This window comes from Protopterus annectens, chromosome 1.part0 (assembly GCF_019279795.1).
Source record: "Protopterus annectens isolate FY-2018-M chromosome 1.part0, PAN1.0, whole genome shotgun sequence".
NCBI lineage: Eukaryota > Metazoa > Chordata > Ceratodontiformes > Protopteridae > Protopterus > Protopterus annectens.
Genome location: NC_056725.1, coordinates 687993965 through 688009621, shown reverse-complemented (window position 1 = coordinate 688009621; position 15657 = coordinate 687993965). Strand labels below are relative to the sequence as shown.

General features: G+C 35.7%; 1 protein-coding gene across 1 annotated transcript in view; it reads left to right on the top strand.

The window, feature by feature from the left end:
* Positions 1-15657, top strand: part of LOC122793921 (latent-transforming growth factor beta-binding protein 4-like) — a 2484519-nt gene that overhangs the window by 1152584 nt on the left and 1316278 nt on the right. The window lies entirely within an intron of this gene.

Below are 15657 nucleotides of genomic sequence, written 5' to 3'. Positions count from 1 at the left end.
TTAGTTAACAAGCAATGAAACAAAGATCTAGCAAGTACAAACTAGAATAAAATCCACTTAGCGCTTTCACCCATCCGTCAACATGGGCATCCTGAGTGAAATGTGAAAGACAAACTCAAGTTCTTATAAAACACAATTCATTCACCCGCCCCCTTATTGAAACCAATTGGAAATGCTAAGCAATTAAGTATCAAAATCAAACTTAACTTAAAGTAAAAAAGCGTTTTAAAAAAATATTTTAAGAAACAACAGTATACCCAATATATTACAATGTTAATCTTCCCAATGCTATCTAATAATGTACAGTAAAATACTACACTAAACATTATACCCTAACCTAATAAAAAACAAAAGTAATAATACTAAAACAAGTTATCAATTGTACATTTTTTGTACATTTTGTAATACATATACTAAAAATGGTGTGAATTTATGCTTTAACATGTAAACAATAGTTCTAAATAAACAGTTGTTTTGTGTTAAACACAATAGGACCTATATTTTAAAACACTAGAAAGTGAGATGTGTTCATTAATACCTGGTGTCCTGGATGCATCCAGTGTAAGCTGCCACAAACACTCCTTGACCTGCAATAAGGTCTTAACATCCCCACCTTTCTCATTGTGTAGAATCCTGTCTACAACAAAAAATAGGAACTTTTTAAAATTAGTGCAACTTTGACTGTGTACAAAAAGAGCATTGGTGTTTTTTTATTCCTTATATCTCTTGTGTGCTCTAAAATCCTAAGCCTTAATTTTCTAATGGTTTTCCCTACGTAAAACATAGGACAGCTTAAACATGTTGCAATATATACCACCATTTTGGTGTTGCAGTTGCAGAAACCTGGACATCTAATAGTTCTACTAAAATTGTGCACTGCTACATAAGGTCCATTGTTAATGTACTTACAAGTACTACTCAAACCACATTTGCTCATTCTAGAGTTCCTATATAAGTCAGGATTAATATCCATCTCCATTAACTCCTTCAAGTTTTTACCTCTACTGTAGGTGAAAACAGGTGTAATGCCTACAATAGTTGTAACATCATTGGTAAGAACACTTTGCCATGTATCATAAATAATGTTCTTGATCCTGCCATCAACATCATTGTAAGGCAAGACCATCGCCCACCTCTTTTCACTTCCTTCAAGGCCCTCTGTAGTTTTGTTCACAAACCCCATCTCAATATTGGTTTAAAAAACGTGTGTCTTTTCTCTGATACTTCTAATCTTATTTTTGACAATACATCATAGGGGTAACCTCTCTCGGTTAACATACCCAACAAATTGGACACTTCAATCTCATACTGGTTGTCCTCACTAATAAGTCTTGACAACCTTACCATTTGTCCTTTCATAATGTTCTTTTTCTGAAAAAATGGATGACAACTTTGAAAGTGCAAAAATGAGTTTGAAAAAGTCTTTTTACGATATATGCTGGACTTTAAACTACCATTTCCTTATCCTTATATAATAATATATCAAGAAAATCACATATTTCGATGTCTATCTTATGTGTAAATTTTAAAAAAGATGTTGCTGTACCTAAGTAGTAAATAAAGTCCAGAATCTCTTCCACAGTTCCCCTCCAACAAATCAATATATCGTCCAGGTAACGCAGATATAATAAAAAATGATAAATAAACAGAGATCTCTCAGGGTAAGGTATCTGCTTTGTCCCCAAATGAAAAATGTCAAATGTCAATATCAATGTGCAGGTACTCCACGACTATCGAAGCCAACCATCAACCAAAAAAAGCAAAAAATCAATAAAAATTTTTTATACTTGAACAGCAAAAAAACTTTATTCCATGGGTTGTTAGCGCTTTCATGTCTACTCTGGACGCTTCTTCAGACTTTAATAGAACACTTCATCACTTCTGTATTTAAATACATATCAATTAAACAGTTAACCAATGAAAGCCTTTGTATGAATACATAACTATAAAAAGTCAGAAACTTCTAAATAAATAAAAAGTCAGAAACTTATATTGTGAAAATTAAAAATTCAAAATTCAACATTGACACTAAAATGGATGGTAGTAATGGATTATTACTGTTATTAACATTTCAGATGGCAAATAGCATATGAATATTTATTAAAAACACAAGAGCATATAAAAACATCATGTGATAAAAACATTTCAAGTATATGAAACTACTGAAAAACTTCTAAAAATACATGTTCCTACTAACACCAAGAGACATGAAAAAGTCAAATGTATAGCAATAAATAACTGCTAATGCTTCAGATGACGACTGACTAGAAAGGGTTTCAGAGTAACCCTCTCATTGAGGCCATGTCCTTCATCTGCTTTCATTCTGATGATCCATTTACATTCTTCCCTTTCAGTGAAGTTACTAACATTGGCCTGCTTTGTTCTACCTGTTCACTAGTTGCTATCCTAATGTAGGGTCTTTTTTCTTCATTGCGTTCTGTTTGTTGCAGGACTGTCAAGTCATTGTCATGGTAACCCCTGGACTTAAAGTCAGCATCTAAGCCCATCAATTCATGTCGCAGTTGCAATCAGTGCAGACTGTAGGACAAGGAACATAGTTTATTTAGCCATCTGCACCAAATGCCAGGCTTTCTATGTCGGTATGACGAATAGAACATTGAGGGAAAGGGTTAGAGAGCATTTATATGCGATCAATAGGGAGAATGATAGGAACGCACTGGCTAGACATGTTCTATTGCAAGGCACCACACACACCTTTGAGTTCTTAGTTATTGAATTGATACACACCACATTGAGGTTAGGCAATGTTAGTAACTTCACTGAAAGGGAAGAATGTAAATGGATCATCAGAATGAAAGCAGATGAAGGACACGGCCTTAATGAGAGGGTTACTCTGAAACCCTTTCTAGTCAGTCATCATCTGAAGCATTAGCAGTTATTTATTGCTATACATTTGACTTTTTCACGTCTCTTGATGTTAGTAGGAATATGTCTTTTTAGAAGTTTTTCAGTAGTTTCATATATTTGAAATGTTTTTATCACATGATGTTTTTATATGCTCTTGTGTTTTTAATAAATATTCATATGCTATTTGCCATCTGAAATGTTAATAACAGTAATAATCCATTACTACATCCATTTTAGTGTCAATGTTGAATTTTGAATTTTGAATTTTCACAATATAAGTTTCTGACTTTTTATTTATTTAGAAGTTTCTGACTTTTTATAGTTATGTATTCATACAAAGGCTTTCATTGGTTAACTGTTTAATTGATATGTATTTAAATACAGAAGTGATGAAGTGTTCTATTAAAGTCTGAAGAAGCGTCCAGAGTAGACGTGAAAGCGCTAACAACCCATGGAATAAAGTTTTTTTGCTGTTCAAGTATAAAAAAATTTTATTGATTTTTTGCTTTTTTTTGGTTGATGGTTGGCTTCGATAGTCGTGGAGTACCTGCACCTTGATATTGACATTTGCAGATATAATAAGACTTTCTGTATACGTTCGGAGGTGAACACCCACTGTGTCTCCCAATCTGCTAACACAAGAGTGGCGTACACAGGTGTGCATCTGGCACCCATGGCTACACCAGTAATCTGCTTGAAGTGTTCAGCTTCAAACATAATAAAGTTGTTTATTAATGCCATTTCAGTCAAGTCAACAATTAAACTGCGTTTAACAGTGTGGAAACAGCTGTATTTCTGGAGACAGTTGTCAAACATAACTAGTCCCAAATCATTGGGTATGGTGAAAAATAAGTTTACCACATCAGTAGTAACCATTAAATATTTACCCCCTAAAAGGGTATTCCTAATCATATCAAGGCAATGCCAGGAATCCTTCAAGACATGCGGCAGTTTTTTAAGAGTGTCTTTACAATAAAAATCCACAAATGATGCAATTGCTTCTGTCTCAGTTTTGGCTAAGGGCTCTATCGGGTGAAAGGGTGGATTATTAACATTTTTGTGGATTTTAGGAATCCCAAAAATGGAAGGGATGACTGGTGAACCCACATAAAGATAATCGTTTTTCTTTCTTGTCACGTACTCCCTCCATTAACCATTCATACAACTGCCAGTCAGTCTTGGTATATGGTCTACTGGCATCATATCTTGAGACCCTGGTGTATGTTGTAGTATCATTCAATAATTCTAACATATTGATAGAATAATCTGTGTTGGTCATAATTACAACCCCTCCCCCTTTGTCAGGTTTCATCACCCTGTAAAGTTTAGTGGAAGTTAACTCGTGGGGACAAAATCCCTCACCAGGTGTCAAATTGTCATTTATTCCTTTTAAACTTTTGAGTAACCTCCTTATTTGAGATTCACACATCTGTTCAAAAATGTGTACTGTTGGATTAATAAGGGGAATAAATGCACTGAATCTTTTTAGTGTAAAATTATTACCTGTCCAGGGACTGGGGTTATTTGAAAAATACATTTTAAGATTCAGTTGCCTTGTATAAAGTTTGAAATTAACTAAAAATTTAGCAACCTCATGCCTGAATGTGGGGACAAAAGTAAAGCCCTTTTTAAACAGGCCACAATAATTTCCAGTTAATTCCAACAAGTGAAATTATAGAGCTTAATTTACAACAAGGTTCGGTCATTTCACTTTGGTTTATTATACTTGTTATCTTTGACAACTGTCTCCAGAAATACAGTGGTTTCCACACTGTTAAACACAGTTTAATTGTTGACTTGACTGAAATGGTATTAACAAACAACTTTATTATGTTTGAAGCTGAACATTTCAAGCAGATTACTGGTGTAGCCATGGGTGCCAGATCAGCACCTGTGTACGCCAATCTTGTGTTAGCAGATTGGGAGACACAGTGGGTGTTCACCTCCAAACATATGCAGAAAGTCTTATTATATCTGCATTACCTGGACGATATATTGATTTTTTGGAGGGGAACTGTGGAAGAGATTCTGGACTTTAATTACTACTTAGGTACAGCAACATCTTTTTTAAAATTTACACATAAGATAGACATCGAAATATGTGATTTTCTTGATATATTATTATATAAGGATAAGGAAATGGTAGTTTAAAGTCCAGCATATATCGTAAAAAGACTTTTTCAAACTCATTTTTGCACTTTCAAAGTTGTCATCCATTTTTTCAGAAAAAGAACATTATGAAAGGACAAATGGTAAGGTTGTCAAGACTTATTAGTGAGGACAACCAGTATGAGATTGAAGTGTCCAATTTGTTGGGTATGTTAACCGAGAGAGGTTACCCCTATGATGTATTGTCAAAAATAAGATTAGAAGTATCAGAGAAAAGACACACATTTTTTAAACCAATATTGAGATGGGGTTTGTGAACAAAACTACAGAGGGCCTTGAAGGAAGTGAAAAGAGGTGGGCGATGGTCTTGCCTTACAATGATGTTGCTGGCAGGATCAAGAACATTATTTATGATACATGGCAAAGTGTTCTTACCAATGATGTTACAACTATTGTAGGTGTTACACCTGTTTTCACCTACAGTAGAGGTAAAAACTTGAAGGAGTTAATGGAGCTGGATGTTAATCCTGACTTATATAGGAACTCTAGAATGAGCAAATGTGGTTTGAGTAGTACTTGTAAGTACATTAACAATGGACCTTATGTAGCAGTGCACAATTTTAGTAAAACTATTAGATGGCCAGGTTTCTGCAACTGCAACACCAAAATGGTGGTATATATTGCAACATGTTTAAGCTGTCCTATGTTTTACGTAGGGAAAACCATTAGAAAATTAAGGCTTAGGATTTTAGAGCACGCAAGAAATATAAGGAATAAAAAAAACACCAATGCTCTTTTTGTACACAGTCAAAGTTGCACTAATTTTAAAAAGTTCCTATTTTTTGTTGTAGACAGGATTCCACACAATGAGAAAGGTGGGGATGTTAAGACCTTATTGGAGGTCAAGGAGTGTTTGTGGCAGCTTACACTGGATGCATCCAGGACACCAGGTATTAATGAACACATCTCACTTTCTAGTGTTTTAAAATATAGGTCCTATTGTGTTTAACACAAAACAACTGTTTATTTAGAACTATTGTTTACATATTAAAGCATGAATTCACACCATTTTTAGTGTACTATGTATTACAAAATGTACAAAAAATTTACGATTGATAACTTGTTTTAGTATTATTACTTTTGTTTTTTATTAGGTTAGGGTATAATGTTTAGTGTAGTATTTTACTGTACATTATTAGATAGCATTGGGAAGATTAACATTGTAATATATTGGGTATACTGTTGTTTCTTAAAATATTTTTTTAAAACACTTTTTTACTTTAAGTTGTCAAGTTTGATTTTGATACTTAATTGCTTAGCATTTCCAATTGGTTTCAATAAGAGGGCGGGTGAATGAATTGTGTTTTATAAGAACTTGAGTTTGTCTTTCACATTTCACTCTGAGGATGCCCATGTTGACGGATGGGTGAAAGCGCTAAGTGAATTTTATTCTAGTTTGTACTTGCTAGATCTTTGTTTCATTGCTTGTCAACTAAAGCTTTTGACTGTCGTGGGGCCTGCTTGGTTTATGTTTTACCACTTTAATTTTGTTGGCTTTTGATGTTGGACAATTCACACAAAAACACTCATGAGTGAATCCAAGCCACCTCAGCTCCACGTATCACTCCCTCAAACCTTTCCAACCCACCAAAAAAAAGAGTAAAAAACATTTAAAAGTATTTTAAGCACTAAAAAGCTATTGTATTTAAAGCAATAACATTTAATTGTTCAGCACTATTTGTATGAGATGTTTAATATAAAGCAGACTGTAATTTTTTAAAGGGGACATAGCATATAAACTTGCATTAAAAGAATGAATGTTACTCTAATTATTTGAGAGCATTCCAATAGTACCCATTTATATATGTAAAATCTATATTTTTTATACTTTGTCTGGTATTATATTTAATAATACATTACTCAGGTATGCCAAGATATCAAAAAGTGTGCCACCTAACACACGTTTCATCTTAATAATGATTAACTTTTAATAAGATGAATAGTTTAACCTTTTAAACTCTGAAAATAAGTGGCTTTAATTTCATATATAGCATATATATAAAAGAATCAAACTCTGTCATTCTGAAAAGAGAACTAGTAGCCATTTGAGCTAGGGAAAAAAGAAAGAAATTATTTACCTTGTAAAAAAGTAATATGCAGCACCTGTTCATAAGTATTCAAGCACTTATTTAAATTAAGAATTCATGAACATGAAATACATTGATTTTCATTTGTCCTTTAGTTTTTACTGTTTTGTCTTTTATTGCATTTCTCTTCAAAGAAATTGATAAATTCCAGTCCATTTCTTCTGTTTTATCAAGGATTTTATTTTTCTATATGAAGTCCATTGCATCTTCCAAGGTGTTAAAATTCTTCTTTCCTTCTGGAAGGTGAATTCTTATTTTTAGCAAGTGGCACACATGCTTTTCTCTTGTGCATCACTAATATAAAATAGTCATTGTCAAATCTTGTAGTATTTCCTTTAATTTTAACTGGATAATTAGTCCATGCAGCTTTTAAGACTAAATTTTTATCTTGGCTGACCTTGGTGAAGGTGAGTTTGCTTTTTTCCTTTTTTTAAGATGAGTTAGAAAGTGATCTATGTGTCATTTCAATGCTAAAGGAAAAAGCTTCAGGTAGGTTCAACGTTTTAGGTAGCCAGGTATTAAGGAATTGAATCATAGTGTCTTTTTCAGGAATCCTATAAATCCTTATGTTATTCCTTCCATATCTGTTCTCTACGTCCTCTATTTTATCCTGAAATAAATTGTTATATTTCAGAAGAAATTCAGTGTTATTCTCATTTTCAAGTAATCATCCGTCAAAATCAGATGCTGCCTCTACTATACTCATGATTTGTGATGATTGTTATTTGAGAGATTCACCCTCACTTCAACTTGTTTTTTACGTTTCTATTTGACATTGTCCATTTTGCTTTCTAATTTCTATCTTTACAGATAACTCACTGATGTTACTTAGTATAGCCTGTATGTATTTTTTCATAGTACTTTCTTGTACATTGGGCTTACAGTGGTTCATTCTGAAATAATCAATTTTTTCTAGTTTTCTTGACAGGAAAAAGCAATTAAAAAAGTTTCAAACGTTTTATTTTGTAGTAACTCTTTCAGCAGATGTTCATGTATAAATCTATCAAGTTTTGAAACATTCTATTTGAGTTTTTTTAGCAAAAATCCTGTCAGAGATATTAAAATGAAGCAGATCTAAAACAGTGGTGTTAACTGCTCGCCATCCTAGCCACACCTGATATGAATTTTCTGTAATGAGCAGCATATTTGTGTTTGGGGGTGAAGGGACTGATGAGTCCTTTCTATGGTGAATAGTGCATTAGGATTTGGGGTAAGGGATTGATGTGCTCTCTCGGTACTGGATAGTGTCTTCAGGTTTGAGGGTAAGTGATCAATGTGCCTTTCTACAGTACGTAGCATTTGTTTTGGGAGAACAGGATTGTTGTACACTTTCTATACTGAGTATCTTATTTAATCCTGGGGGGGGGGGTGAGGAATTGATGTGTAATTTTCCTAGTCAGTAGTGTGCTCTGCTTTGTGGGTTTGGGAATGATGTGACCTATTCATGGTGTGGAGCATGTTTAAGTTTGTGAGTATCGGAATGACATGACCTTTCTATGGTGTGGAGCATGTTCGGGTTTAGGACTAAAGGACTAATGTGCCCTTTCTTTGATAAATAGAATGTTCAAGTTTGGGAGTAAGAGTTTCATCTGCCTTTTCCATGGTGAATAGTATGTTTGAGTTTTAGGAGAGAAGGATTAATGAACTCTTTCCATAGTTCAGAATTGGAGTGAAGAAATGATATGCCTTTTGTGTGATGAATAGTGTGTTCATAAATGGGGTAAGAGAGATTGATGAAACTTTTCTATAGTGAACAATGTTTGGTTTGGGGTTTAAGGACTGATGTGCCCTTTCTAGATTAAGTTGCATGTTCAGGTCTCATAGCAGGGGGTTCTTTGTGTGCTTTCTATGATGAATATTTTGTTCTTAAAGAATGTGGGGTTAATGTGCCCTCTTTGTGGTGTGTGATATGTTAACCTTTATGGGTGAGGGACTGATGTGCCCTTTCTAGATTAAATAGCATGTTCAGGTCTCATCACAGGGGTTCTTTGTGTCCTTTCTATGGTGAGTATTGTGTTCTTATTAAGGGATGTGAGGTTAATGTGCCCTCTTTGGTTTGTGTGATACCTTCATGGGTTAGGGACTGACATGCCCTCTCTGAGGTGAGTACTGCATCTGATGGATCAATGTGCCTTTTCCATAGAGAGTAGCATATTGGGTTTTGGGGATTGAGAGAGTGATTTACTCTTTCTATAGTTAGCAGTGTTTTCAGTTTTAGGTAGTGAGAAATTGATGTGCCGTTTCTATGGTGAGAAGTGCATGTTGGTTTGGGGGTGAGGGATTGATATGTCCTTTGTGTGGTGAGTACAGGGTTTTGGATTGGGAGGGAGGGTTTCTTCTCCCTTTTTAAAGGTGAGTAGCATGTTCAAGTTTAGGGGTAAGGAAGTGATGTGCCCTTTCTATTGTGAGTAGTTTTATTTCAGTTTGGATTTGGTGGTGAGGGACAGATATGGCAGTTTTATTGTAAGTAAAATGTTTGGGTTTGAGGGTGAGGGATTGGTGTGCTTTTTCTAAACTGATAGTGTGTTTGTGTTTCTGATTGGGGTGAGTCATTGATGTGCCCTTATATTGTGAGTGGTGTGTTCAGGTTTGGGGTTAGGAATTGATGTGCCTCTTCTATACTCAGTAGCATATTCAGGTTTAAGAGTGAGGGACTAATGTGCCTTTTTGATAATGAGTAGAATGTTTAGTTTTGGTGAATGAAGGGTTGATGTACTCTTACAAAAATGAGTAGCTTGTTCAGGTTTAAGTATGAAGGATTGATATACCAATACCATCAGTTCCCTCCAGAAGAAAAACAATGAATAGAATTACTCCCAATAGTAACACCTACTCTAGTTTACCACCCGAGACTCTCTCTTAATTCTTGTCCCCTATAACTGTCAAATTACATCTCTAAAACCAACCCAGTACCCTCCTAACATTTTCTAATCCTAATTTACAACAAAGATAAACCCAAGTTAAATAAAATGCCCCCAACTCATATTATTTTACTATTCCTCCTCACTCTACTAGCCTTCACCACCAATTATTCACATACTGACTTCAACCAGTCTTCACAAAGAATATCAGCATCTACCAGCCTGTTTTTCTCCATAACACCATCTCTACAAATAAACCACATCTGATTTATTTATCTATAAATACCTCAAAACTAAGTATCCAAATTTACAATCAAATACCAAAGCAAGACCAAAACATAACTGGTTACAATCTTCCCTCTGTAAAACATCAATTATAAAAAAATAGCAGATATATTCACCCAAACCCAGGTCCCAGTGTTCATAAAGCCATCAGTTCCAAACCCAAAATAAACCAGTAACCTAATACCTGTCAACAAAAAACAGAACCCGAACTCACCTAACTAAATACTAAAGTAAGACGTATGTACAATAAAATCCATTTCATACATGCCTACCTTGTCACATACACACCTGATGCAGTCATAGCTACTAAACCTGGTTAAAAAGAAATAAAGGATAATGAGGTACAATATACCCAGGCATGACAGACAAAACAAGCATGCAGTTTAGCAATCATCTGTGAAAACTCCCTAACCATCACCTTACTCCCACAGGAAATACCAAAACGTAACGATGCTGAACTTCTAATAACACTCATAAAAATCAACAATAGGAAAATTATATGTTTAACAGCAATGTATATACCACCAGGGAATAACACTGATACTACTGAAAACATCTTGTACTGGATATCCAAACAAATTCACCATGAAACTATAATACTTGGAGACTTAGATATAGACTGGCAACTCAAAAATTCCACTACACTCACTGAATCCATAAACTTATAAAACTTTAAACAATTAATAACCACACCCACTGAAATCAATAAAACGTCAGGGAGACATACAACATTAGACTGGATTCTTACAAACACACCAGACAAAGTGACAAAAGTAAGCTGCCTTTCAGGTAACATATCAACATATGACATTAAACTCACTGTAACCTAGATAAAAATAATTTCTATAATCAGTCATGAAATACAACCAATTTCAGCAAAGATATTTTCAAAGAAACACTAAAGCAATATAACTGGAATGTACTTGGAGCAATGCCACTAGATACTGTTGTAGAACACTTTAATAATGTATTGTTACAGACCTTAAATAATCTAGCACTAGTACCTAATAAAACGGTAAAATACAACCCCACACCATGGCTAACAAAAGAAACAAAAAAAAACTCATGATAAAGCCTAGTAAAATTGGTATAAAAATAGAAATCAAAATGTTTTCCAGCAGTTCAGACATCCTAGAAAGCTTCCAAAACACTAAGTCAAAAAGGACAGGCAAACATACTATACCAGCCTACAAGACAAACATCAAAACAACCCAAAACTTTTTTAATCATGAAAAAATAAACTACTCCACCCAGGCAAGACCACCACTAATATGACAGACGTTATCCACACACAGTTTAAGTCCTACTTTAAATAATTAATGATATCTCTCTTAGGCACTAATACATCTGACCCCCTCCATCTATCCCTGCCCAACTGAAACCCCCACAGCTCTTCAATTTTAGTCCAGTACCGTCCTCGCTCATAATAAAGTTGTTCCTTAAACTAAAAACTACTTCCATAGCTATAGACTAACTACCTAAAATGGCCTCAGAAGTCATAGTCTTCCCTGTGTCCATACTAATTAATTGATCTATAGTAGAAAGATATGTCCCATCACTGTGAAAAAAATCCTACATTGTACCACTGCACAATGGTGGGACATCTACAGAGTTTAATAACTACAAACCGACGGTGATCTTCCCCCTCTCCAAAACATTAGAGAAATGCATCTATATGCAGCTGATGCAATATCTAACCTCAAATAACCTGCTCTCAGAAACACAACATGGGTTTAGGTCCCAACACAGCACCACTACTGCTCTACTACATTTTACCAATATAACAAACCAACATAGAAACAATGGATTGCTTCTGTCCACCATGTTCTTAGACTTGTCAATGGCATTTGATACTGTCTCGTACCAGCAACTGCTCATTTGACTCTCATAAATAGGAATTTCACAATGTTGTGGTTTCTTTCATGGGCTGTGGTGGTGCAGCGGTTAGCATTGTCACCTCACAGCAAGAGGTTCTCCAGTTTGATTCATGGCTGGAGCACCTTCTGTTTGGAGTCTGCATGTCCTCCCCATGGTCGAGTAAATTTAAACACATGCAGGTAGGTGCGTGCTTGTGTGGGTGTTCCTTCATTGAAGGTTGGGCACCGGGTTGGAAACTCAACACCATAAAAATTCACTGCCGATCATTAACGGACCGGAGTTCTGCTGTGGCGACCCCTAACTGGGAAAAGCCGAAAGACAACAGACAGCCTTGATGTGGTTTCTTAGTTTCCTATCTGTAAGCCAACAAGCAGTTAAATGTCAACAAACCTACTCAACCTTTCAACCAGTTACTACAGGTGATCCTCAGAGCTCTATCCTTGGTTCTCTCCTATTTAATATATTTCTCAATGACTTTCACTCACCATGCTAGTTAAGTTCACTATGCAGAAATCTCAACAATAATTAAGCTCCAAGACATTACCACAAAATCTTTCTCTTCTGTAGAGTCGTGGCTCATAAAATCAGACTTCCTGTTCAACCCCAAGAAAACTAAGCTAATGCTTTCTAACGCAAAAAGTTGCCAAAATAAAAATCAATCTTTTACCATAAAGTCAGCAAATACTGTCATTGAAACTGTAACTCACAGTAAAAGTCTAGGCATTATAATAGGTGACAATCTCAAATATGACCAGCATATACTGCACACTAGAAATTAGCTTTTCTTCATAGGATGAATGGATTCCTGACAGATACTGCAAGAAAAACTCTAGCCACCACATTCTTATTGCCAGCTCTCTGATACACTAATTCTATCCTAACAAACTTTAACATTACTCAGAGAAAGAAGCTTGCATCCTGATACCAATCTCCCTCATTAGACACACCATTATCATAGCGTAAAGCTGTTAAACTGGCTTGAACTATACAATTACCTGCCATATTCACAACTAACTATAGCATACACACTCATTCATCATCCAAAAAATGCCTTACACTTCAAAAATGTTTAATGCCCTACTGTCCAGCATGGGATTTCATTTCTAATAACAAATTCTTACTTCTCACAAATAAGTCAAACAATGTTTCAGGAGACTTGCCCTACTCCCAATATGTTGCTGGTATGGAATAGTATCCCCACAAAAATAAAACTCTCCAACAAACTCGATAGTTTTAAACTACTGCTTAAACAGCATCTTAACCAGTCCTGGTCATGCACATGATCATCACAAGGTTAAGACTTTGTGCTCACCATACATTACTCTCCAAACACTCTCCTTAAATAAAATACTCTCAACCTCTCACTGAAATTACTTGTACCTAACTGCTGCCTGCACAATCCACTAACTTGTATGTTGCCTTTCACTTTAATAACTTCTATGTCTATAAAATCTTAGAATGTATACTAGAATGCAACTACTGTATGTGTATAAATGTAAATAGAAATCTAACTACTTTGTGTTTATCTGGAACTTAGTATAATGCAATGTAAGCAAATGGAGATTTTCTCCCCAGGCCTCCCCTGAAAATGAATATTACCCAGTTGGACTTTCCTGGTAAACAGACAAATAAATAAATAAACAAGTTTGTATGGGGAGTAGTGTGTCCAGGTTTGGATGTGAAAGATTGGTGTGCCCTTTCTATAAGTGAGTAGCTTCTTTAGATTTAGGGGTAAGGGATAGAGTTGCCCTTTTTATGGAAAGTAGCATGTTTTGATTTGGAAGTTAAGGATTGAAGTACCCCTTCCTTGGTAAGTAGCATAATGGAGATTTGGGGTGACTGATTGATGAGACCTGTCCATAGTGAGCAGTGTGTTCCAGTTTGGGTGTTGATAGATTGATCTGTACTTTCTAGAGTGAGTACCATGTTTGTGTTTGGGAGTAAGAATGAAATGCGATGGTGTTTTGCATGTTTTGTTTTAGGATTGAGGGATTGATATGCCCTTTCTATGTTGAGTATTTTGTGTAGGTTTAGGTGTGATGGATTAATGTGCCTTTTCTACAATAAATAGTGTATCTGGGCTTGGAAGTGAGGGATTTACGTACTCTATCTATGGTGATTGGGGGAGGAAGAGAGATTGATTTACCTTTTCCACAGTAAGTAGCTTGTTCAGGTTTGGTGTGAGTGAATGATGAGTACTTTCTGTAGTGTGAGGTTTGTTTGGGCTTGGGAATGAGTAATTGATGTGCTCCTTTTATTGTGAATAATCCTTTTTTAGCGTGACTAGCATCTTCAGATTTGGTGGTGAGGGAGTGATATTCCCTTTCCTATAGTGAGTAGTGCATTCAGTTTTGGGGGTGAAGGATTGATTTGCACACCCTATGGAGAGCAGTGTGTATGGGGAAATAGTTGTATGTGCCATTTCTATGGTTAATAGCATGTTTGGGTTCCGGGTTAGGGATGGATGCACCCTTTCTATGGTTAATAGCATGTTTGGGTTCCAGGTTAGGGATGGATGCACCCTTTCTATGGTTAATAGCATGTTTGGGTTTGGGGTTAGGGATGAATTTACCCTTTCTATGGTTAGTAGGGTTTTTGGGTTTGAAGTTAGCATTGGATGTGCCCTTTCTATGCATTGCAGAGTGCTTGAAATAATGGGTGAGGGACTGGTGTGCCTTTTGTATGGTGAGCAATGTGATCACATTTTTGTAATGAATAACTGATGTGAACTTTCTAAAATGAGTAGCATTTTAGGTTTTGGGGATGAAAGATGTCATCAAGTGGCATTTTCATATCTGGATGTGAAGATTTGATTTAACTTTCCTTTGGTCAGTAGCATGTTTCGGTTTGAGAGTAAGGGCTTCATCTGCCCTTTCTAATGGTAATTAGCATGTATGAGTCTAGGTTGGGGGTTTGATGTGCTCCTCCTGTAATGAGTACATTTTCTGGCTTTAGGGTTGAGGGATTGATGTGCCCTTTTCTTGGTGAGAAGTGTGGTTGGGTTAAGGAGTAATGGTTTGGTGTGTTTTGGTTTCATTTCAGGCTTGGGAGTTAATATAATAGTTTGGGTGTTTACTTCACGGATAAAAGATACAGAGTTTAATTCTAACCTTTTAGAGAAAATGACTATGCTTCAAATGGACCCACAATGTCAACTAGCATAGCACTTACCTACGATCATAAACCTTCCCATGGACTGCACAATATTGTGCTGAGGCACAGATGTACCCTTCATTTGGTGAGTAGCATGATTTGATTTAGGGGTGAGAGACTGATGTGCTCTTCCTGTGGTGAGTCACATGTTTTGGTTAAGGGCTGAAGGACTGATGTGACTTTCTGTGATGAGTAACATGCCCTGGTCTAACATTAATAAACTAGGTATTAAGGCTATAAAGGTGCCAGTCATATTCTGCATGTCCCGCTCCCAAATCTAAACTCTCAAGATTGTTTGTATGGCTTCTTTTTCCTTACTCATAAATCTAGATTTGTAGTTTCTGTGTATACACTAG